At 49.0% G+C, this 25,763-nt stretch overlaps 1 protein-coding gene across 1 annotated transcript in view; it reads right to left on the reverse strand.

Moving 5' to 3' along the window:
- The window catches only part of SORBS1 (sorbin and SH3 domain containing 1), a 227,277-nt gene extending 202,968 nt beyond the window's left edge, over positions 1-24,309 (reverse strand). The window contains 1 exon segment of the mRNA XM_032313382.1: positions 24,135-24,309. The gene's annotated coding sequence lies outside the window, so the exon portion shown is untranslated.
- Positions 24,310-25,763: the final 1,454 nt, after the last annotated feature.

The raw sequence follows: 25,763 nt of genomic DNA on the forward strand, positions 1-25,763 counted from the left end.
TGAGTGGAAGGAAGAGTAGATGAATGGATAAGTGGATGGATGAGTGGATGGATGGATGAGTGGATGGAAGGATGAGTGGATGGAAGGATGAGTGGAAGGAAGGAAGGAAGGGAGGGAAAGTAGATGAATGGATAAGTGGATGGATGAGTAGATGGATGAATGAGTGGATGGATGGATGAGTGGATGATGAATCAGTAGATGGATGGATGAGTGGATGGATGGGTGGATGGATGGGTGGATGGATGAGTGGATGGATGAGTGGATGGATGGATGAGTGGAGGGAAGGATGAGTGGAAGGAAGGAAGGAAGGGAGGGAAAGTAGATGAATGGATAAGTGGATGGATGAGTAGATGGATGAATGAGTGGATGGATGGATGAGTGGATGATGAATCAGTAGATGGATGGATGAGTGGATGGATGGGTGGATGGATGAGTGGATGGATGAGTGGGTGGATGCATGGACGGATTAATGGATGAGTAGATGGATGGATGAGTGGAAGGAAGGAAGGAAGAGTAGATGAATGGATAAGTGGATGGATGAGTGGATGGGTGGATGAGTAGATGGATGGATGAGTGGAGGGAAGGATGAGTGCATGGATGGGAATGCCAAAGAATTCTAGCCAGGGAATCAGGGAAGGCTTCCTGCAGGGCTGAGGCATCTGAACCAGATTTTGAAGCACTTAGACAAGCGGCGATAAAGGCAAGACCCACTTCATCCAAAGTGCCCAGTACCATCTTAGGCAGAAAGCTGGTGCCTTAAAGCTTCCTGGATGAGTTTACTACTGAACTGGCTTTCCTACGGGAAGGAAGCTGGCTTCATTTCCCACAGTCTTTTGTTTCTCTCTAGGTAAACAGAAGCAACTCCTACACAGTAATTAAACTGATAAACCAAGGGAAAGTTAACTGCCTACTAGTCTCTACAAACACAAAGATACTTCAGCAGAATGAAGAACCCTAGTTCTACAGATAGAGAGTTTTCCAAGGTATACTCAGTAACAAAGGCAATGTATGTCACTAACCCCCACCTTACATATGTATCTGAATATAGAAATTCTGGAAGGAAATCTAAGAAACTAATAAAAATGATTACCCGTTTATAGAGGTATAAATCATTTAGTACCTAAACTAGGACATTTTTGAGGTTGAAAGCAGGTGTTACTGGACATTCACTGGGATGAAAAACACAAACTAGGATTGTCATAGGTAAACTGGAACATTACATTTAGCCCACCTAATAGGGGCCAGGTTGGAGTGATGTATACCTCATAGGGGTAAGAATGAAAATTCTCGATGCAGGTGGGTTCAGTCAGTTAAGCGTGGGTGGCTCAGTCAAGCATTTGCCTTCAGCTCAGGTCATGATCCTGGGGTCCTGGGATGGAGCCCCACATCAGGCTCACTGTTCAGTGGGGAGTCTTCTCCCTCTCCCTCTGCCCCCCTCCACGCCCCTCCCTCGTGCACACTCTAATAAATAAATAATGTCTTTAAAAAAAATTCTTAATGCATACATTTAGTATCTTGATGTCTGAACCATGTGTATGTATCAACTATTTTTAATGCTATCATATTGTGGAGTGCCTGGCTGACTCAGTCACGGAGCGTGTAACTCGCTCTCAGGATTGTAAGTTCAAGAGCCACATTGGGCGCAGGGATAACTTAAAAATAAAATCTTAAAATGTGGTCCTCTTTTTAACGGGAATTTCAAAAGCCAAGGAATTTGGGCTTCTACCTCCAAGACAAAGGAGGCTCATTTAGGGGCCCCATGGAAGAGCTGCCCAGAAGAGCACCCCAGATACAAGAATGAACTGACTGCTCAGAGCATAGTCTTTTTGCAGCAGGCAATAAACCAGCCCCGGGAGAAGGGAGCGGTACATGGTACATGGCCTAAAAAGGCTTTGACTCCGTGCAGGGCCAGCTAAGATGGGGAACAGCGGGGAATATAAACAGTGTGAGACGGACATAAAGCAGGTCAGGTTTTACACAATCATGGCAACAAAGTGAGATTGATTCAGGACTGAATGAAGCTCTTTATATTGTTTCTACTTAAAAAGGAAATGTATTGACTACAGTCCTCCTCACAGATTTATCTTTCCTGACATCAAGCACATTCATAACCTATTTTAAATTCCAAGGAACAATGCTGGGGTTTAGGAGAGTGAATACCAGTGTGTTTCACCAGAACGTTTTGGAGGCTGGGGAGAAGCTTCTTTGACTTTTAATTGCTCAGGAAACAGACACAATGTAGATGCTTTTCTTATCAGTCATAACTTCAAGTTAGAAAAACGTGTACCCGGTGTGTCTGAACTTTAGAACAAATCTGTCATGGGAAGAGCCACTTTGGGGGCATCTTAGAGACTATGTGTGGTGTCACTTTGGCCTCAGTCTCTTTTTTGACTCTCTCCTTTCAGATGCCGCTACTACTTCTTGGGATCAGACCTTCTCTACCTAGACCAGAGAAGGTCTTGTCTCCTGTCTCCAGGAGCCACCAGGCACTGACCTTCTCCTCACCAGCGGGACCATGTCCAACCGTGAATCCTTTCAGGGCACCCCATAGTCTTTAGGATTACAGGGTCATACAATTTATCACCCAAACAGGAACACCTGTGAGCTGGGGGGGAGGGGGGCCACAGGGGACAGGGCACTAATAATAATCACAAGGGGACAACAGCCAAAGGCTCACTGGGAAACTGGAATGTGAGGTCATCTTACCATAGGATAAATCCAATCCCTTGAACACAGCTTGAATTCAGGACTCTCCACATCTAGCCCCACTTTACCTTTCCAGTCTGTCTCATACTGATCTTTTTTTTTTTTTTTTTTTTTAAGATTTTATTTATTTATTTGACAGAGAGAAATCCCAAGTAGGCAGAGAGGCAGGCAGAGAGAGAGAGGGAGAAGCAGGCTCCCCGCTGAGCAGAGAGCCCGATGTGGGGCTTGATCCCAGGACCCTGAGATCATGACCCGAGTCAAAGGCAGAGGCTTAATCCACTGAGCCAAGAGCCAACCAGGTGCCGCTCTGATACTGATCTTATCACAGGGTCCAGTCACAATGGACTTGCAAGTTAACCAGCAAGCCTTTGGCCTTCCTACATCTGTGCATTTGCTCACACATTTCCTCCTCCTGTCTCCACCCCACCCTCATCCCCTGTCAGTCCATAATGTCCCCCTCCCCCATCTAAGCAGGTCTAACTCCTACCCTTCCTTCAAAACCCAAGACAACTGGTATCATTTTTTACTGCACTCATTCAACAAAAATCTGACTGCTCACTCTGTGTTAGGTGCATAGTGAATAAGACTGAAAAAAATTCCACCTCTTACAGAACTTTAAATTCATAGGCAGGGGGTCATTATCTCAATTGTGATAACTGATACTAAGGATGGACACAAGGTGATATGCTGGAGAATCTATTCTGTTATGGTGTGGACATACTTGGCCCCTACAAGGCTATGAGCTCCTTGAGGACAAAGCCCAAGACACCCCGTCTTACAGCCCTACTGAACCTACCACACCCTCTTGATTATAGCTGGCACTCAACAAACATTTGCTGAGTAAAGAATTTAAAAAGCTTGCTTAGTTGGTCCAAAGATGGTTCCTTAACAACCAGTTCTGAGTCCTCCATGAATCTGTAACGGGATCAAAGGGGAACCCAACTTGCCAAAGACCTTAGAGAAACACCCCAGGTCCTAGGGCTGTGACTCTCAACACTAATGCTGGAAGTGAGCTGAAGTCATCTGACTTGGTTCAATCCTATGCTGCTTCTCTAGAGGTTAAGTGACTCATTGAGATCACACAGCTGGTTAGCGACTAAAAGGTGACACAGGGAGCCTAGAATTTACTGACTGGATAAAGACTAAAGGACTCACTGGAGCAGAGGGCATCTGGACGACAGAGGTGACCCTGCTGGCTGGAGTGGCCAGAGAGCTTTGGAGTGGGGCCCCGGGGATGGAAAGTAGTCGGGGAATCATTCCTGTCAGCAAGGCCGGCAGGGGGAAAGGCACTGTAGTAGAAAGCTGGCCAGGGCGGGCTCACTTGAAAACAGGTTCAGGCAAAAATTTTACCTGGTGATGTGACCATCTGAGACCAGGCCACAGACTCACCTTTTCCATGGCTGACCTGGAAGAGGGGCCTGAAGTCAGAGCAGCTGGGGGTGAAGCAGGGAGGCTTTCCTCGGGACTGCCCAAGCGGTGCCCTCTCAGGATAGGCGGCTGTTCTCTTAGACCTATCCGGCACCAGCAATGCTCAGCGGAAGCTGCTCAGAGAAGCTCACATAAAGGCCAAGGGTCCTGGGGCTTCCCCAAATTTGTTTGTTGTTCTGCCCTATGTGACAGGGGCTGACCAGAGTTAAAGAGTAACCAGTAACAAAGAAGTCTGGCAGGCAGCAGAGCACTATCCAAGTTATAAGCACAACACATATGCCCCTTTCTCAGACCCTTCCCTTGGTGGGTAGTCACAGTAATTTAATAAAGGCATCAGAATTACACAACTCCCTGGACCTGAGTGATTCCAGTCCTACAGAGAAACAGCTGAACCCATTCTTAGCAGCCGGACTGGGCCCCACCTGCCTCTCACCTGAGGCCCTGGGCCACCCTGGCCTGTCAGGCCTTGCTGGAATTTTCCTTCCTGGCCTCTACCCACCACGACCACCATGCCAGCCTCTCAGGGTTCAGTCGGGGTTGGGGGGGGCACAATCTGCAAACATCCACTGAGGTAAAACAACAACATAAGTCCCTGCAGGTAAGGGAACACCCTGAGTTCTTCAGGCGGGCTCTCCAAACGGCCTTCCACTAGTCTTGTGCTCTGAGGTGAGAACAGAGCCAGGCCCCCAAAGGGCAAGGTTCCTCGATCTCAGCAAACCAACACGGGGCACACAATACCCCTCTGTGGTGGGCCGCCCTGTGCACCACAGACTTTTAGGCGCACACTTTTAGGCCTCCACCCACCAGAGGCCACAGCACCCCCACAGGTCACCACAATTGAAAATGTCTCCTCCAGACATTGTCAAATGTCCTGTAGGGATAAAACTGCCCTCAGCTAAGCACCACCGCCAAGGGGTGAGCTCCCTAAATAAGCGACTCCATATAGCTCCAAAGACTCAGGCACCCGGAACTCCTAGTCCTACAAAATAGCTTGGGCCTTGAAGATAGTGCTTTGGATTGGGTGGACCTGGGTTAGAATCCTGCCTCTCTCTGTCTTATCAACTCCGAGACTCTGGGTAGGTCACTTAGCCTTGCTGAGCCTCAGTTCCTTCATCTTTAAAATGGGAGCAATGAAATAGCAGCCACCTGATAGGGAAACCCTGGCAGTTACATAAAATGACACGTAATGATTGCTTGGCACTGTGAGTGAATTTAACATTCAATAAACATTTGGGATTATTTATGGGCCTGGAAAATTCCTTTTAGTCAAGGCTAGCATTTAGTCTTCTATTTCTGTGGCTTCTGATCTTCCCCCTTCTTCCTATGCTCCTTCCACCTGTTAAATGCCTTTGGTCTTAACCTTTGGTCTTAAGGAATCCTTCCTGCTGGTTCAAAGGCATCTGAGGTTAAAGTGAAGGAAAGAAAACACACACACACACACACACAGAACCTTTCAGATCCAACCCTGCCCAGACCAACTCTCCAGACAAAGGTTTCCATTGTTGTCTAAAAACAAACTTTTCCACAGGGAGGCCTTAAAAGAGCCACAAGTCTCCAAGCCTCCAGACTCTTCTAGTTCTCATCCCCACTCTGCCCAGACCCTGGCAATATCCCTTCTCCTTGCTGGGCCTTGGTTTCCTAATCTGTGAATGAGTGCCCCCTCCATTACTACTCTCCAAGACAACACACTGCGTCAGAATGCTGCGTTTGGACAGCAGCTGGATCCCCATTTTAAGTAAGTGCTTACCTGGGAACAAGGGTCACAAAGACAAATGCGCCTCTTTTTCCCTACGTTCCCCAAAAGCCAGCACAATATAGTATTTACAGAATATAGAAGAGGGTATTTGTTGCCATGGGAGTCAGATCTGAATAAAATGAAATCCTGCCAGACCATTGAGACCTCGTGCAAATTAATAATGTCGCCATATCTGTAAAATGGGATAATAATAAAGGCAGAAATGATGTACAGATTATTAGACAAACATCAAGAAAGCACACACTAGGTATTCAGAACACACATCCCTTCTTTCAGGACTCTAGTTTATATTGGATAATATAACTCTGTGTCATCCTCCTCCTCTGGAAAATCCTTCCTTCTCTCCTTTCCCAGGGCTTGTCCAAGCCCTCCTCTGCCAGGAAGCCTTCTCTGCATGGACTCTGTTTCTAAAGGTCCAAGCCAGCAGTTTCCCAAAGATTGGCTTGGGGAGGGAAAGGGAGGAGGGGAAGAAGTTCCCTGCCCTGAGAATTTCCTTCCTGTGAATTCCGGAAGATTAACCCCTCCCCTGCTCCACCCCGGAATGGAGCCCTGACCACAACATCTGTGCAGACTTTGAGTTTGTACACGCATTAGGTCAGAATCCCATAACCACCCTGAGATGGGCAGGATGAGCTGGGATAGCATCCCCTCCCCTGCAACTCGGTCCCCCAGAGTCCCTCCCACAGCTCATTGCCCACTCACTCCAGGAAGACAAAGAAGAAGACCATGTATGGGAGGGCTCACAAGTCTCCAACCCAGACCCTTCCTTTTACCCAAACCCTAGGGCTGTAAGGACTCCATGGTCTCCGGTTGGCTTGAATCCTACAATAAAACCACCTCCTAACCAAAAACTGGACCGCAGGAGAGGAAGGAATAGGCCCAAGGTCTCAGCCAGTTCCAAGGCTGAATTAGAACGTGGGTCTCTGGCCTCTAGACTCGCCATGCCTCTGCCCACTCCCTCTTTCTCACCAGCTGCACCCCCTTCCTGTCTCTGGTACCATTGGCTTCTCCCAGGCTCCGAAGCTTGCAATCACCGCGGCTTCTTCCCCTGCCCTGTTTCTCTCAACTTCTTGTCACCAAGACCAGTAGCCCGCTGTGACACCGGCCTGCAGACCACCAGTCCCACCCTCCCAAACCCACTGCCTCATTCCAATCACCTCATGACAAGGAGCCCAGGCTGAACTCTCCAGAAGCCCATTCTACACAACAGGGCCAGATTCTTCTTCCCTCAACATACCTTTGCCATGCCACTCTCCTGTCCAACAACCTGCCATGGCTCGTCTGTCCCACAGGATCAAAGCTCTCCTGCCCAACACACCCAGGAAGCTCACTCACCTACTCCAGCCCACCTGGGTTCGCCCTGCTCCCTTATGTGCCCCCTTCTTTCTCTCCTGGATGACCTCCTGGCTCCCTCCCAGACCTCTGGCCACATCACTCCCCTCCTTGGCAGGTCTTCCATCCTCCCCTTCCTCCTATCCTGTTGGTCCCCCCGTGAGGACCTCCCCTGACCTCCACAGCCCACAGTAGTCTTCAACTCCTCTGCACGTAGTCACCACTAGCAGTTAAGGGCCTAAGCCTGGTGTTCTCCTGGCCTCATGTTGTCCCTCTATTGCCTGAGCCATATGAACGTTACCTCATCACCAAACTGCAAATGGCCAACCACCAACTTGACCATGTTCTTCCCACCTCCAACCTCAGCCTGGCATTCATTCCACAAATATTATCTGAGTGCATCCGATGGGCCAGAGAGTCCCTGCCCTTGCTCTTGAAACCCTTCTTACCCTTCAAGCAATCTTAAATGCCACATGCTCTGTGAACCTCCTCCCTGTTCCCCAACTCCCACACCCCCCCCACAAAGGAGTCTTCATCTCTCCACCTTAGGACCTCCCGGTTGTTCTCCAGTCAATCTCCCCACCACCACCATGTCCTCCCTAGACGCAGACCTTCTCCTCCTCACCCATAGCTGAGCCTCCTACAATACCCTTTACCAAGAAGATGTTCAATGAATAGGCTTCACAGTGAACTGAAAGAAACAGAATCTGCCCAGTTCTCAGGCCAGCCTGGGCTCCTGGGTGGCCCCAAGCTCCCCGTACATCCAAGTGACCTCTTACTGTTCTTCCAAGATTGGATTTGGGCCCAGACTGAATCAAATGACCTCTTATCATTCTTCCAAAATTAGGCTTTCCTCTTTAATTACACCTTATCTAACCACATTCTATGTGGATTCTAATTACATAATTACTTCAAGCCTTGGGACTTAAGGGAAAAAAAGAAAGAAAGAAAGGAGTGTGTATGATTACACAGGTAAGTAAACACATCAAATATGCATATTTCTACATGCCGGATGCCATTTTTCTCTTCATAAACCATTTTGTAACCCAGAAAATATAATCCATGGAGGTGTCTAAATCACATTAAGGTAGAAAAGTCTTACTGGGTAGGAGTAGATGAAGGAGAACTTCTAGGAGAGCCTAACCCTGAGATGGGCTTCGAAAGAAGTTTGAAGTCAGTAACCAGCCCTCCCTCTTCCCCTCCTGCAATGAAGAGGGAGCTGTGAGATTGGGCATGGTATATTCTGAAAACATGACCATCCTGATCCCCCTCTAACCCAAATACCCACTTTGTTCTGAATCCAGGCACTCACTGCACTCTTCTCCCCTTAGGGCACGCATGCACCATTCTCTCCCCAATCAGGCTATGTTCACCCTGCAGGCAGGGGCCCTATTTCAGCCATCTTGGTATTCCCAATTCTCCATCCTCCTCCAGTCCAGTAGGGGCATCTAGCAGGCCCTTCCCCATCCTTATACTGCCGGCCTTATTAAAGTATTGACCTCCCGGGGCGCCTGGGTGGCTCAGTGGGTTAAAGCCTCTGCCTTTGGCTCAGGTCATGGTCTCAGGGTCCGGGGATCGAGCGCCGCATCGGGCTCTCTGCTCAGCAGGGAGCCTGCTTCCTCCTCTCTCTCTGCCTGCCTCTCTGCCTACTTGTGATCTCTGTCTGTCAAATAAATAAATAAAATCTTAAAAAAAAAAAAAAACAGTATTGACCTCTCCCAATCCACTAAGCCTTCTCATGCCACGCTACCTTTGTTCATGCTGGTGCCCCCAACTTTTATCAGGAATACCCTCCTCTGGTCCTTTTCTAGCCCCCTCCCACCTCCATGGCAGCCCCCACTCCAGCTGGTACTTGCCCTACCTTAGTGTTTATAACACCTGGGCACAAAAAAACCTTTTCATGTGCCTACTTCTCCCTTCAGACCAGGTCACCCAACTTTCTGATCACACCTTCCTGCTAGTAAAATAGCCTTGAGCATATTTACTTATAAGTTAATTATAAAATCTGTACTACTATAAATAGGAAAGTTACATTTTTCTTATGTTTGAGTTAAAGAATAAATAGAACTTTCACTGATGTTTTCTTCCTGCCACTCAATCGATCTCTTGAGAGCTCACCCACTGCTCTAGATTAGGAACAGCGTGAGGACAGCTGGGGTGTTTTGTTCTCTTTATATTCCCAGAATCTGCAACAGAACCCAAAATTTAGTAAATGAATTAATTTGCTCATGGCTAGTGAGCCCCTTCTGTGGGCCAGGCACACGCTGGGCCCTGGGGACAGAATATGGCTAAGAACCAGCTCTGGCCACGGCCATCATGGATCCAGCTACAGATGGCTGGGGTGGGCAGACAAACAATGATTTCCCCAACAAATGTAACAAAGCAGCTGAGACAGATGCTGTGATGAATGTTCTGTCCAGAAGCACTGAATCATGAGAGTCTCAAACAAGATGTTTTAAACCGCTCCAGGGGATCAGAGAAGGCTTCCCCAGGAACATGCTGCTGCAGGTGCCATGTGAAGGACGAGCAGAGTTGGCTAGGTAAAGGGAAGAAAGAACACTCCCAGCTAAGGAAACTAAACAGGCAAAATCCAGAGGCTGGAACGGAGAAGCATAAATGCCAGGGACTAACAGGCCAATAAAACAAAATGAATGAACAAGCCCCAAAAGGATAGTGAGTTCCCCTCCCCTTTACTCTCCCCTATTTATCAAAACAGACCCAGCTTCCAACCTCTGAAGGGGTCACTCAGTCCCAATACCGCCCGGTCTCTGGGCCAAGCAGGCAGGTGGGTTTCCTCCAGGTCTCCCAGCCGGCCGGGAGTGGTGTCCTGCACCCCTCCTGAGAAGTTCAAAAGCTTAGGAAGACACTCTTAGGAAGACACTCCTGGAAACCATGCCTGTTGCTATGGGCACCACCAACCCAAGGCTCCTAGGCAGTTTAATTTTTTAAAGAGAGTATTAAATATTTTACGTCTTCTAACAGCACGGTTTCTTCCCTGCTACAATGGAAAGGAACCCCCGGTGCAAATACCCAGCAAGGCAGCCCAAGGAGGTGTGCGCCCTGCCATGGAGGGTGACCTCTGGATTCCCTGCTTGCCCAGGGGGACGTTCCTCGCGAGAGCAACCTGGGAATCCAGAACTGCGGCCACAAAAACCCCTTCTCTACTGGAGCCCCTGTGACCCCAGGAAGGGAAAATTATTCACCACGATGCTTCAGGTGAGTGAAAGCTGAGTGAAAACAGCCCACTTCAGGTGAGTGAAACAGTCCATGACCTTCATCATTCAAGATCAGACGGAGACCGTGGACGGCACCGTAGGCTGGCAGGCTGGGGGCCTCCTCCCGCAGCAGCTGTTCTGAAGAGCAGCCTCGCTTCTCTCCGCGCTCAGGCATGACTAACATTTCCCAGCTCCTGGGGGGCCTCGCCCCCTCACACCTGCCAGGCCTGGCTCGCTAACGCACCATGCCCAAAGAAAGGCCCCACAAAGCAAGCACAAAAACCATCCTCCAAGGCCTGCGACTGTCTTGGGCCAGGCTCACGGGCCTGGCAACCCATCTGTCAGCAGCCGGCACCCGCCCCTGCTTAGGCCCTCGGGCCTCCGGAGTCCAGCTTTCTCTAGCTACTCTATCTTCCATCCCTGTTGGGGTTTTTCTTTCTCTGGAGACTCTATTCATTTTGTCCTGCTTAAAGCAGCCCAGTTCCTCCTGTTGCCTTGGCTTTTCCATCCAGATCCCTGGCCTGCTCTCAAGCCCACGGCCCAGGCCACTGGGGCAGTGACAGATCTCCCAGCGGCAGCTCCGGCCCGTCTCACCTCGCCCCACGGGCCGAGGGATCCTCTCCTCTCGCCGGCCTGCTGCGCATGTGGTCTAGGAGGAGAGGCATACACAAGAGTCAGCGGTGTGTGTGTTGCAGCAGCGGGGGACAGACGCCCACACAGCAACACAACATGAAAATGTTTCCGTTGTCCCCCCTCGACGCAGCATCAACAGCTACGCCCCCTGACCATCATTCTGGGCTCACAGGGAAACAGTCACTCAACCCTGGTGCTGCCCCGACAGATGCCAGACAAACTCTACATGGAGACGAGCGATCTGCACGTGAGCGAGCTCCTTACGGGTCACACTAGGAAACCGCTCACACTAGGAAAACGCACCGCTGCCAGGTCCCCCACAAATTCCGGCAACAACAGAAACTGTTTGGATTTCAACAGTTATGTCCCGGTGACCTTTCGTACTGGGAAACCAAATTCAAAGGCCGGCCTATGGGTTGATGTTCATAATCGATGCACCAGGCATTCTATAAATGAATAATGAGTTTGCGCATTGACACGTGGGTAGTTCCGGGATCTTCTAAGCACCCATTCCTGTCACAGCTGCCCCAGGTTAGAACGTCATCCATGAATGGTGGAAAGTCACGGCCCCAAGGAGAACAAGCTTGGCAAAGCCAGGTAGAGGTCACAAGTACTCAACAATCCTGACCACAGGTCCCCAGGCAGCACGTGCGTGGCCCCGTGAGAAGCCAGGTAGCCAGGAGCAGTCTCCCCCCAGGTCAGTCCTGAGTCCACAATCACCAGACACCCGACTGTCTGTCTGTCTGTCTGACCGTCCATCCCTGGCCATGTTCTGCCTCCTGCTCTGCGTGCCTCACCTGGCTGAGGCTGTCTGTCTGTCTGACGGTCTGTCCCTGGCCGTGTTCTGCCCCCTGCCCTGCATGCCTCACCTGGCTGAGGCGAGATGCCAGATAGGTCAGGGGTGTCCCGGGTGCCATCACCACCCCCGGCCCCACACACCCTGTCCTACCCAAACCTTCCCGCCTCAAAACCTGAAATAAACTGCTGGACGCCTGCAGGGAAGCCAAGAGCCCCATGCTCTTGTTCACGGACACCTGTTCTACATGTTCACGGACACCTGTTCTACACGTTCACCGACGCCTGTTCGAGGGACGAGATGAGCCTGTGACTATGAAAGCACTTCTCCGACTGAAGTTCCGCGTGCAAGCAGGGATTCGCCCAGCAAATGGGGCGCCCTCCCAGCCCTGGAACATCAGAGCTCCCTTTCTCCCCAAAACAGGGCACCCTGAGCACACCAGGCCACACCAGGTGGACCTGCTTGCAAGACTGAGTAAATCACCAAGCGACGAAAATCCCAAAGAGAAGCTTAGGCTCCAGCTGCCAGATCACCCAAGATCTCTCCTCCACACACCTCTGGCACATCCCTCTGCTCCACGGGGCTGACGGCCAATGTCTGAGAACCACCCCTCACCAAGGCAGAAATACAGTATGGGGAGAGAAGTGTCTGGGGACAAGACAAAGGGCCATGGGTAGAGGCAGACCAGAAGGAAAGGGACACCAAAAGGGTTCCTTGTTCAAGTGTCAGTGACGAGCTTCACGGCTGGCATTTTTACATCAGGTCTCACGCCCAAAGCAGCTCCCAGCTTAGACACATTCAGTTCTGGGTCTTTCTCCAGGCGGTCAGTCAGCTCTGCAAACACAGCCTCGCCTGCCAGCGTTCTTTCTCTGCTCTGCGGTCTGTTTGAAAATGCCTCCTTGACTCCACCAATAACTTGTCTCCTTCTCCTCAACATAGCAGCCACCACTCCCATGCATCAGGCAGCGGCTAGACTTGCATCATTGAGTCAGCCATAACCCTGGGAGGGAGGCACCTTTATTTTCTCCATTGGACAGGGGAAACCTGAGGCAGAGAGGAGCCACTCGCTCCAGGAGGCAGCAGGCTTGGGCAGCACCAGCACAGCGACCACGCTCTTTGTTCGTCATCTGCTTGCCCCTCACTTCCAAGCAAGAAGAGCCAAGCTCCAGGAGAAGAGATCTGTTCCCAGCTCGGGCCCATCCAGTGACATGGCCTAGAACAAATGGCTTCTCTCTGCATCGGCTGCCTCTGCTGTGAAACAAGGCTGATCACAGATGCCTGCTCTAGAAACAGAAGCTGAGCTCTCTCTGTAGCCCCGTGCAGGCTGCCCGAGAGAACTTCCTGAGAAGACAGGAACTTGTGTCTAGGAGCACTGGTGGGAACGAGGGACTGAATGGCAAACTGTATTTTATTTTAATTAACTTAAAATGAATATGGCTGGTGTCCACTGGAAAGCTCAGCTCTAGTCTCGAATTCTAACAGGGCAGAGGCCACTTCTCTTTGGTCACCGCTACATTCCCAGAGCCCAGCCCAGACCCTGATGTGCGGCTGGTGCTCAGTAATTATTTGTTGAACAAATCAAAAGCAAAGGACTTTTCAGGTGCTCTAATAAGGCTTCCTCTCCCACCCCAGCATTGATTTCCAGGCTTTCTGGCTAATGGACATCTAACCTTGGCTTGGCAAGGAGCTCAGGGCCTCCCAAATGCAATACAGCAGGGACTAGCTCTCAGGATAAAAAGTGCCTCTGTGAAGCCAAATTTATCTCCCTGAAATTCCTACTTACTAGTCCTGGCACATTAACTCATAGGTTTAGGAAAACCAAACTAAATTATGAAAAAGCACTTAAACATCTGTAAACACTATAAACTCAGGATTATAGCTATAATTCACTTTCTTAGTTAAGATGAATCTGATCTTACCTTGTAACAGTGTGAGGCCCATTAAACAAATACATGACGGTGTTTGGGGGAAACGGTCCCCCAGTGTCAGGGCTACGGTACAGAACAGCTATCACTGCTGACTTTCCCATCAGTGCATTTGAGATTTGGGCCCCAAGCTCTATAACTGTGCCAAGAAGTGTGCAGCTGGACTTACAAGGAATAAGGCCTTGTTCTCTGAGCAGGGTCTGGGCATTCTGGCAGATTAGCTCCTGTTTTCCTATTTCCTTGATGTACTCTAAGTGGAAAAGCCTACCATGCACCAAGGGCCACGCACCCAGGGCTACGTCAGACACAAAGATGACTGTGATGCAGCCCCCACGAGGAGCCCGCCGTCGAGAGGTAGGTCAAACCTGCAGTGCACCGACTGTTTCAAGCATGAAACTTCAATCAGGAGTAAGACATACATGCCACAGTCACTCAGTGTGACCAAGGTCCTCACAGACATATCTACAAAATATTGACTGGGCTGCCTTGGAAGAGATAACCGGAAGGATGCTAGCACTGTGCCTTGACATAGCAGGAATTTACGGCCATGAACTCCATCAAATCTTGATGAACAGCTCATTTTAATTTGGGGGAAACCAAGACCCGGACAAGCTAAGTGACTTTTCAAGGTGCCCCAGGTCGTTAGTGATGGGACTGGACATAACACCTGAACCTTGTCACTCTCCAGCCCACCAGCCCACAATGCCCGCTCACTGTGCTTCTTCAGCTACCTGGCACTGGGAGAAAGCCAGATCTGCTGCCTGTTACTAGGTCTATCTCAGAATAAACAACGGATTTATTTTTGTAAGACAGCATGCTTGGGACACTCTTGAAATCTCATGACTAACTGTATGCACACCACCTTAGAAACGTGCATTCAGGGGCGCCTGGGTGGCTCAGTGAGTTAAAGCCTCTGCCTTCGGCTCAGGTCATGATCTCAGGGTCCTGGGATCAAGCCCCGCATTGGGCTCTCTGCTCAGCGGGGAGCCTGCTTCCCTTCCTCTCTCTCTCTGCCTGCCTCTCTGCCTACTTGTGATCTATGTCAAATAAATAAAATCTTAAAAAAAAAAAAAGTGCATTCAATCATTTCTTGAGAATATACGCTACCTTTAGCAGGTACCAGTTTAAGAGCTTGGACAAAGAGATGAAACTTCTGGTTAAACTGGAGGGTGAAACACCCATATTCTTCCCTACTCTCTCCTAGAACCCCACTAAAAGGACAGTAGAAAATTCTGATTTTTGATGGAAAGAAGACAATGACAGATATAGCAACAGAATTCTGGAAGACAGAGAGTTGACCGCCATGCAGTAGCGGGCTCAGGTTTCTGCCCTGCTAAGTGCAAGCAGGGAAGGGAAACACTAAGCAAGTGGGGACTTCCGCCACAGAAACAGAAGAATCCTCTGGAATTGGAGACACCAAGGATTAAAAGGGGAGGGGAAAGGGGCTAAAAAAGAGAGTGTGCTAAAAGTTTGTTAAAGGAGCACTTCCAGCCCAGGATTTCTCTCCTCCCGTCTACTCGGTCTGGTCTCTCAGGCAGAAGAAGGCAGAGACTGACTGTTTAGGCAAACTACGCCAGAGACTCGGGATGCAGACACAGCTGAGAGAGGTACACAGCTGAGAGAAGAAAGGAAAGAAGGGGGCAACCTTCAAAAAAGAACAGAGTAAGGGAAAGTCTGCACACCAAACAGGGTATGCAGCCTCCTTTCCCGGCAGGGTTCCCACAATGCAAGACATCCAGGCTATTTCACCCCAGGCAACATTTCCCTCCAGGAAAACCCAACATCCCCCTGAGAAAAGATCTATAGGCACAGACATCGAAAGTGGGCTCTCTTCTGGAGCCCACGATGACGTTGAGGCCCCTTCCTTGTCACACAAATGCCCAATCAGCAATCTTAAAATATAAATGGACAGTCAAGGATCAGTGGAAGAACAGTTCCAGTGGGAAATCCAGTAACTGAAACAAGCAGGAAAGGGGGCTTGGAGGAAACAAAGACAAAGCAGAAAAGAGCAGAAAAACACCAAAAACAGAAACAAAAACATAACCTAAGTGAATTTATTGCACCCATGAAACAAGAACAAAATACTATTTAAAAAAAAAAATGTGAGCATCAGAGAATGAGGTATTCCAGAAAGTAAGTATGCAAGCATGTTTCATGCAAAACCATGAAAATGTAAATTTGAAAATTCAAAAGGGTTAAAAATAAACCTGAAGAGGTCTCTCACAAATAAAACAAAAATAAAATGAAAAACAAGAAAGAAAAAATTTTAAAATTATAAACTCGGGGTGTCTAGTTGGCTCAGTTGGTACAGGATGTGACTCTTGATCTCAGGGTTGTAAGTTCAAGCCCCACACTGGGCGCAGAGACTACTTTAAAAAAATAATAAAATGTTTGGGACGCCTGGGTGGCTCAGTTGGTTAAGCAGCTGCCTTCGGCTCAGGTCATGATCGAGCGTCCTGGGATCGAGTCCCACATCGGGCTCCTTGCTCAGCAGGGTGCCTGCTTCTCCCTCTGTCTCTGCCTGCCATTCTGTCTGCCTGTGCTCGTTCTCTGCGCCCCCTCTGATAAATAAATAAAATCTTTAAAAATAATAATGATAATAATAATAAAATGTTTAAAAACATAAAATAAAAATAAAAATTATAAACTCAACCCAGGAAGTCCAACATCCAACTAATAGAGGAGTTCCAAAGACAAAAGAAAAAAAGGAACTTACCAAGGAAAAATATAAGAAAATTTCCCAAAACTGAAGAACTTGAGTCTTCAGATCAAAACAGTACACTAAAAGACCTCGCACAATAATTTTAAAAGCAAGAAAATTTCCACTACAGAGAAAGAGAGATGATCCTAAAACCTGCAGTGAGAAAAAAGCAGGTTACCCATAGGTGATCAAGAATCCAAATGGCATCTGAATTTTTGCCATTATTATTGGAACCTAGAAGACAGTGGAGCAATGCTTTCGAAATTCCAAGGGACCATGGCTTTCAACCTAAAATTCTAGACAAATTAAACCACCAATCAGGGGCACCAGGGTGGCTCAGTTGGTTAAGCGGTTGCCTTCGCCTCAGGTCATGATCCCAGGGTCTTGGGATCGAATCCCACCATCAAGCTCCCTGCTCCGCGGAGAGCCTGCTTCTCCCTCTCCCTCTGCCTGCTGCTCTGCCTACTTGTGCTCTCTATCTCTCTCTGTCAAATAAATAAATAAAATCCTGAAGAAAAAAAAAAAACCTACCAATCAAGTGTAAATGTTGAATAAGGAGATTTCAGATGTGCAAGTTTGAAATGAACCTCAACAGTCAGTGGCAACTCCTCTATTAGTTGGATGTTGGACTTCCCGGGTTGAGTTTATAATTTTTATTTTTATTTTATGTTTTTAGACCCTCTCTTAGAACCTCCTAGGAAAATAAACCAAGAAAGAGGAAACAAAGGATCCAGCTCAGGACAAGGTAAAGGAATTCCCAGGATGAGTCAAGTCACAGGCCTATAGGTCAATCAACCCAGGAAAGAGGAAAGGGTTGGAGGCCTCTGGGAGGGAGGTCTCCAAGGGAAAAATGGTAATAAAATAAAGAGGAACATGTATTATAAAACATAGATGTTTTAAAATTCTTTCAGAGACTTGGAGAATTAGTAATAAGTACATAGAAAACAAAATAGAAAAAAGAAGGCAATGATCAACTAAAAAAAAATGATGTACAAGAGAGGAAATATAGCACAACTATAAGGTTCAGCCATGAACACTATTTACACAGCCAAGATAATGTAAGCATTGAATATCAATATAACCCCAAAGTGTGATGTAACCATACTGGGAAGACAGTGTGAACAGAGGTATGTAGGGAGAAGAGGGGACTAAGGGCTTCTCTAATCCACAGTAGGGCATCAAGGAATAATATCCAAACTGATATAACCAGGAAACAGAACTGTTAGCAGGCAACTCACAGTTGCCTATCACAGTACTATCAGGAAAAATAGCTAATAGAGTTGGAAGTGACTGTAGTAGGCAGAATAATGGCCCCTCAAAGATGGTGTCCATATCCTAATCCCCGAGCCTATAAACATGTTATCTGGCATAGGGGAATTACGGTTGCAAACAGAATAAAGGTTGCTGATCAAGGGCACTTAAAATAAGATTGCTAGATGACGCAGGCGAGCCCAAAGTACTCCAAGTGTAGGGAGTCAGAGGAAGATGGGACTCTGTGAGAAGTCAGAGGGATGCAGTGGGAGGGGCCTCAGCCAGCCGGCTCCAGCGGAGGAAGGGGGCCAGGGGCCAGGGAAGGCAGGCAGCCTTCAGAAGCCAGAAGACTGCAACTAAGGACACAGATTCTTCCCAAAAGGGAATACAGCCCTGCTACCACCTTTATTTTAGCCCAGTGAGAACCTTTTCAGACTTCTAACCTACATAACCATAATATGAATTTATGTTGCTTCAAGCCACTATGTTGGTGGTAATTTGTTACTGCAGCAATAGAAAATCACATTCAGTGACGGACTCCGGGGAGTAATTGCTGGAATGAGAAGGGGTGACACAGCGTTTCTTTATAAGCCTTGCAGTGCTACTTGACTTTAAAAAGTATACACACCCACAAACACACACTTCTAAAAAGCATGTGTGTATATTACATACACACACATATACACATATATACATAAATAAAATAGGACTTTGATGTAAATTAAAATTGCATTTAAAAAGGGATGAAACATAGATTCTGTCTTGCCAGATCTCACAATCTGGTAGAAAAGACAGACGGGGAATCAGCTACTGCTGAACACAGGAAGAAAAGCACCTTTCAGATGTGAGGAGAGCCTGAAAGGAGGAGGAGGAGTTAGTTAGCCAGGCCGAAGAGAAAAGGCCCTCCGCGAGGGACAAGCTCTGGAGGGAGGGAAAACCTGGTTTCTGGGGACATGTAGAAGTGTTTGTGACTGGGACATCCAGTGGGTCTGGCAGAGCCAGCGGGAAGGGCCGGGGGCGTGGGGCAGCTCTCCACACAACCAGGCTTGGTGCTGCTGTACTGCTGGCTTCTCCAGCTGGGCACAGGACCTGCTGTGCATGATTCAAGTGGACATGGGTAAGTGAAGGCCCGTATACACACAGTATTTTCCTGGACCATCAGTTGTACTCAATAGCAGAGCATATATTTTTTTAAAGACTTTATTTATTCATTTGAGAGAGAGAGAAAAAGAAAGAGAGAGAACAAGGAGCAGAGGAAGGGGTAGAGGAGAGGAGAAGCAGTCTCCCCACCAAGTGGGTAGCTGGACGTGGGGCTCGATCCCAGAACCCCAAGATCACAACCTGAGCTGAAGTCGGATGCCTAACTGACTGAGCCACCCAGGCACCCCAACAGTAAAGCATTTTAAATACTTTTATACTAAAACCAGCACAGACATAGAGTAGAGTACAAAAGTCCTGTGAATTTTTGACATATTAACTCGAGATTTCAAGGCAACTGCTTGCTTGCAAGGCCAGCTTTAGACACTAAACTATCTGCTGACCACTGAGAACCAAGACTCAATCTTTTTTGTAATTGGTCTGAGTCAGAAGAAAATTTTAAAGCACTACACCAAGCATCCATCAAAGCACCAGGAACTTCATACCTGCAACCTGTTAGTGGGTGCCTACCCTCCTTGTGCCTAGCTTCCTTTGGGTCCTAATCGACATGAATCAGAAAGCTGAGCAACATCTCATTCTTTTCCAAAGAGGCCTGGGTCTTGCCACTGACTGTTGGGTTAACCCAGCTTACGGAAACAAAGAAAAACCATCACACTGAATTCTTATATGTATTCTCTTGGCCATAAGTCCCCCCACATCCCCGACTCTAAGCATTAAGAGAATCACAGACAAGAGCCCCAGCTTCAACATCAACACCCACAGCCTTTACAGTATAGGCCTCTGTCAGAGAACACACTGCACTCTTTCCATGGAAGGAAGTCAAGAAATAGGGCACATCTCTTGGGAGAGGGTGTCCCTTGTGTCCACAATACAGGGGTGGAAACTTTTTCTATTGTTTTAACTGTTTTTGTTATAAAAACAATAATATCCACATGACAGTGAGCCCGGAAATTTTTTTTCTATAAAGAGCCACTACTGACCACAGAAGAAAAGGGGGGACCGGAGGGGAGGTGGAAATCAATGGAAGGCCACACAGAAAGAAGTAAAAAGCAATTTATTTGGGTTTGGTTTGTTTGTTTGTTTTGTGTATAAAACACATACCCACACATGGAAAGAGAGTGAACTCAACTGACTGTAAATTAAGAACAGAGAAGATTAAATTTTAATAGCAGTAAATGTATTAAAATATACTACAAAGCTGTATTATTGACAGTCAAGAAAGAATGGGGAAGAGGGGAAGAAGAAAGAGAAAGATTCAGCAGGAGGAGAGAGAAAAAAATGTATAGAGGAGGGGAACGTGGGAAAGCAAGAGACGACAGTGAGACACACAGACACGCAGGCCTATCCCTGCACAAAAAGAGGGAACAACTCAAGGAATCTAGAGACACTTCCGAGGCCTGACCAGGGAGCCAAAGTAAACTACACCACACAGGCCAGCTGTTGGCTTGGGCTATAGACTTCAAAGTATTATCACCTTTCATCCTTGCCTTTGAACGACTACTGATCCGGTTAACCACTATTCACAGCTCTTTAATTGCTCATTGAAACATTCGAAGGCTTAGCTCAGGTCCCAGGCCAGAAGCTCCCTGCACATGGGCTGCAGTTCAGTCAATCAGCCAGCTCCAGGCGTGCCCTCTGAAAAGGGAGTATGTGAAACACCATCTCATAAAACATACAAAACCCCGGTGAAAGTTTGAGGAGACAACGCTGCTTGAGTTGAAAAGAGATTCTTTGGAGAACTTTCTTTCGTTTTGAATTGTAAAAAAAACCTGGGACTTCAGCAGAACTGGGTCCCACCTCAGCACTCTCTGGCCTCACAGCCAGCACACCTGACTTCCCACATGTTCAAGTTCCATGTGGCCCAGTGGCTCCAAAGGCCTCAGCTGACCCTACAGCAAAGCAGCCTCTACCACACTCTGCAGGCTGAGGGTCAACAGGAGAGATCCCAAGGATACTCCACGCCACCCCAAGCCCCGGCAGGTCCACCCACTCCCACCCCTGTCTAAACCAAGCCTCTTCTCGTTTCCCTCACTCCAGAGCTGCAGAAATCTGCTCTCTCCCAGCTGGTCGAGGCCCCCTTTCAGCTCCATCCCTCCCTCCTCCAAGCTTGGAGGCCAGTGTTTTCCCCTTCCCCACCTGACCTGCCTCCAACCTCTCCTTCAACCGTGTTTCCTCCTCACTTTCTCCATCCCATTTTAGAATCTCAGAGAAGGAGGGAGTGAGAGCTACATATAGAACACGGGACCTCGAATCACCAAACCTGGGTTCCTGTCCCAACTTTGCATCTTGCTACCTGTGTGACTTTGGATAAATCACCAAACCTTCCCGATCCCTCAAATTCTTCGGTGAGGGGGGCAAAACCTGGCAGTCAGTTTTCTTCCAACGCTCCTGCTCTAAACACCTGAATATTCACCTGTATAACTGCAAATAAAGCAGAGAGTTAAACATACACAGGAAGGAGGAATGAATTCTAAAAACTCCTTTTCCTGAGCTTTCTGCCAATTCAAGTCACCCACTCAACCTCCAGAGAGTCTGTGCCCCTCATTCCAGGCCATTCTAGCTCTGAACTATTACATACAGTAAATCCTCATCAATCACACTAATCGAGGAAAGGTTGAATCTGAAGCCATCAGAGGCCTGAGTCCTGGAATACTTCTTTCATGCCATTGAGCAATAGTATGACTTTAACATCATTTAGCAAACAAAAAGAAATGCTAAAATGCCCTCACAAACTGGACTTGTGAATCTAAGAACAGTGATGCTGTCAGGAACCCCAGAAAATAGTCTGCTCCAAAGCCTTCCGCTCTTTATTCCAACAAGGACACAGGCCCAGAGCGTGGAAGCCACAAACCCAAAGCCCAAAGCAGGTCAGTGGCCAGGATCAAAGCCAGCTGTCCCACCTCTGGTCCCAAGCTCCTTCACCAAAGTTTTTTGAGACCATCCATCTCCTTTTACAGAGATGGATTAAATCCTAAATGACCACTGAGTGCCCTCTACAGCAAATCTATTTTCACGTCCAGGGAAGGGTCCAGACCTCAATTTGAGTGACCAGATGATTACCAATGCTGCCTGATAAAAAGCCTTCTTTCCTGAACCCTGCCCATTCATACTCGATGAAGAAAACCCCAGAGTCTGCTATCTATATGGAACTCTATTTTAGGGAAGGGAAAACAGGGGAAACGCTGAACAGTTCTTTGTTCTGCGAGTAAGAAGCATCTGCTCGTCCCCTCCCAGGACTCCAATCTCACCCCCCATTATTCCCAATCCCTTCAGAAAAGTTCACAGAAACTGTCCAACTAGCAGGAAAGAGAGCAGGTAAGAGGAGGATCGGGCCAACAGGGGATGGGCTTGAAGGGAAGATGACAATACCCTTCCCACCTCTTCGCCCTGCAGGGTAGAAAGCATTTCTTTTCAGTTGCTAATTCCCTGCCGGGAAGTCACCAAAACCGGCTAAACTCAGGGCCCTCCAGCTGAGAAATGAGCTCTCCGCAACCCCAGGAGAGCTACCCCCTTTGCTAACCGTCCACTGTAAAGTACGCAGGGCAAAGGTGCCAATAGACCCACCCTTCTCTGCCATCCCCTCAGGCCAAGAGCCTGAGACAGCAGAGCTTGGCTGACAAGGAGCTATTTAAGGCAGCATCAAGAGGGTGGGGCAGAAAAATTGCTGGCAGCATCCTCTTCCTCCACCCCTCCCTCAAGCCAACACACACACACACACACACACACACACACACACACCCTCCCAGTGGGTAGACAGCCATCTATCTCACCTGCATCTCTAACGGCTGTAGATCTGAAGTCTCCAAATGTCCAGCATGTGCTTTCTGTCATTGAGGGTGCTGCCCCCATCTGCTCCCCACCCCACTTTCAATCCACCCCCTTCTCTTCAACCACCACCAAGCTGCCCTTCCATCAAAAACTAAAACTGAATCTAAATAGAGGAGCTCAAAAACCAAGAAGAGTGGAGACAGACAAGCCATCCCTGGCCTTCACTTATGAAAGGAAAAGGGGCGTGTGTGTGTGTGGGGGGGTGATGTCAGAGGCCTGACTGCCAGATAGGTTCCATGATGTCTCTAAATGAACCTCCCTCCCATTGACAGTGAAATCAATTCTGGCAATTTCAGCAGGTCGGCCCTGTGACAACAGGAGCATCCCAGCGCTCAGTTTAAAATAAAAATCCAAAGGTTCAGCCAGAACATGCTGGGAAAACACAGGGTCTGGATAAAAGGAGCCAGGCTCAGTGGGATCCCTTCTGCTTTTATGTAGCAATGTAGCAGCGTAATAAATTCTGCCTGCCCGAAGAAAGCATGCACTGGTGAATTTCAAAGCCATCTTACGACAGCGGATGCAGGGGGGATGCAGAATTCGACAGCACATCCCCCCATGAAAGGTACATAATGACTTCAGGCCTCTCTCCCCCTCTACCTTGAATGGCGCTACCGCTTATTAAGGAAGCCACATTGGAAAGCAACCAGGTGGGAGCTAGGGATGCCCGGGGAATTCGGAGAAAGGAGTTGCTTTCCGTCCAAGTCGGTGATGAGCTGCCCAGCAAGATGATGCCAGTCACTCCGGGGGGATGAAGCAGCATGGGCGGATGGGAACGCACGGTGTTCCCGGACCCACACACGTACCCGCTCATTCAGGCGGGTCCTAGGCCAGACCGATCGTCCTAGCGCTCCTCCCGCCGCCCTCTCCTCCCGGGGGATGCTGATGAATGAACACACCTGCGATGCCTCCATCCTGCCGCTCGCTCCCTCCTTCTTCTCTGGCTGCTGCAGAGGAGCCCCTCCGCGGTAGTTTCACTTTACAGCACCAACCCACCCGGGCTTTGATGTCTCCTCCACCCATCCATATTGCAGCCAGCCTGAAGCAGGCGGACATTCTCTCCTAGCAGTGGCCATGATCGCACGTACCCCCACCCACAAAAAATAAAATAAAACCTGAATCCCGGGGACCCCCCGCACCCTGGGGAACTTTCCTGGAGAGACCGGGGATATACCCAGCAGGAAGGAAGGTCCGGCCGAGGGGGACCACGGCTTTCTCCGTGACCACGGGGATGCTCTGGGGGAGGGCGTCCCCCAAGTCCCTCCAACAGCTGGCCCTTTAAACGCGCCTCCTCCGAGCGCGGAACAAAGGCGCCGCCCGCGGGGGCCGGGCCGCCACACGCCCCCGGCGCCGCGGCCGCGGGTCTGGAGAGCGCGGGCGAGCGAGGGGGAGGCTGGCGCGGGCTTACCTTGCGGGTCTCCGGGCGGGCGGCGCGCGTCCTGCCCCACTCGCACTACACGCTGCAGTTGGCCCCGCTCTGTTTTTCTGGGACTCGGCGCTGACTTCACCGACACTCCGCTGCCGGCCAATGGGCTGCGGCGGCCGCCCCCTCATTAGCATGCGTCTGGAACCGTCCACTCCGGCAGCGCCCGGGCGGTGGGCGGTGCCAGGGGGCGGTGCTCGGTCCGGCCGTGACAGGAAGGGGCGTGTGCGCCAATGGGAGGCGAAGAACCGCCCCGCCGCCCCGCCCCGCGGCATTGTGAGCGGAGAGCGCGGGCCCGCGGATCCTCCGCGACGAGGCGCGCGCGGTTTCAGTAACCCTTTCTGTCCTGGCAGGCCACTGGCTGGGCCCTAGGCTGGCCCCGCGCGCCCTCTGGTCCTTGAGAAGGCTCCCCCGTGGGGAGCTGGGAAGGAACCTAGGGCACAAAAATAACAGCTAACGTGTCTGGAGTGCATATATTACTTACCCCTGTGCCCAGTTTGCTCATCTGTAAAATGGTACAATAGTAGGTTGTAGTGGGCATCTGGGTGGTTTAGGCGGTTAAGCGGCTGCCTTCGGCTCAGGTCATGATCCCAGAGTTCTGCGATCCAGTTCCGCTCCACCTCCCTGGGGAGTCTGCTTCTCCCTCTCCCTGTGCTTGTGTTCTCTCACTCTCTCTCTCTCAAATAAATAAAATCTTTTTTAAAAAATAGTAGGATGTAGTGAAGATTAACATAGTTAACCTATGTAAAGCATTTAGATCAGTGCCTGGCCTTTTTGCTACATAAATGTTTGCTACTATCATAATTATACTCTGTACCAACCAATGTGCTTAATGCTTCCTGGATATTTTCTCATTTTATCCTCAGAGCCTTATAAAGAAGGCACTGTCACTAATCCCTATTTTTCAAGTGGGAAAACTGTTGAGGTTTAAGTGGCTTGCTCAAGGTCACACAGAAAACAATGCAATCAGGATTTGAACTCGGGCTCTGAGATTTCATTCATGCATGCAACACACATTCAGGGAGGCAAATGCTTGTCCCTGGGGTTACAACAAAAAACGGGACGCTTCCCTTCATTAGGCTTCCATTTTAGTGAGGGAGACAGGCAAGTAAAAAAATCATCTGCAAAGTGAAACATAGTAAAGAGAATAAAACAGGGCAATATATAAGTGAAGAGAAGGGTACTTTTTTGAGTTCAGAGCTAACTGCTACTGGGCATACACCATCCAGACCTCCTCCAGTACCCCCTCAGTGTTACAGGAGAGGAATCAGAGAGGGGAAGCTGCTTACCCAAGGTCTCAGGGCCAGTAAGCAGGAACACCTAGCTCCCAACATCCCTGAAGGTAGAGCAGTCATCCCCTGGGCTGAACAAAACTGACTTTTGTGAGCTACCATTGACAAGAATCTTCAGCCAGAGCACGTTCCCAGTTAACAAGCTGTGTGTGGTGAGGTAAAGACAGGCCTTAATGACTGCACAGGCTGATGGGAAACACATCTGCTAAGGTTCTTAGATGTCAAGGAAGGAACAGTGACGAGTTTTTGCTGAGTATCGGCTGTCCTCTTCCATGTACAGAAAAAAATTTAGAACACTCATCGCCGCCTGGGAACTCATTGC

The sequence above is a fragment of the Mustela erminea genome, chromosome 14 (assembly GCF_009829155.1).
Source record: "Mustela erminea isolate mMusErm1 chromosome 14, mMusErm1.Pri, whole genome shotgun sequence".
Taxonomy (NCBI): domain Eukaryota; kingdom Metazoa; phylum Chordata; class Mammalia; order Carnivora; family Mustelidae; genus Mustela; species Mustela erminea.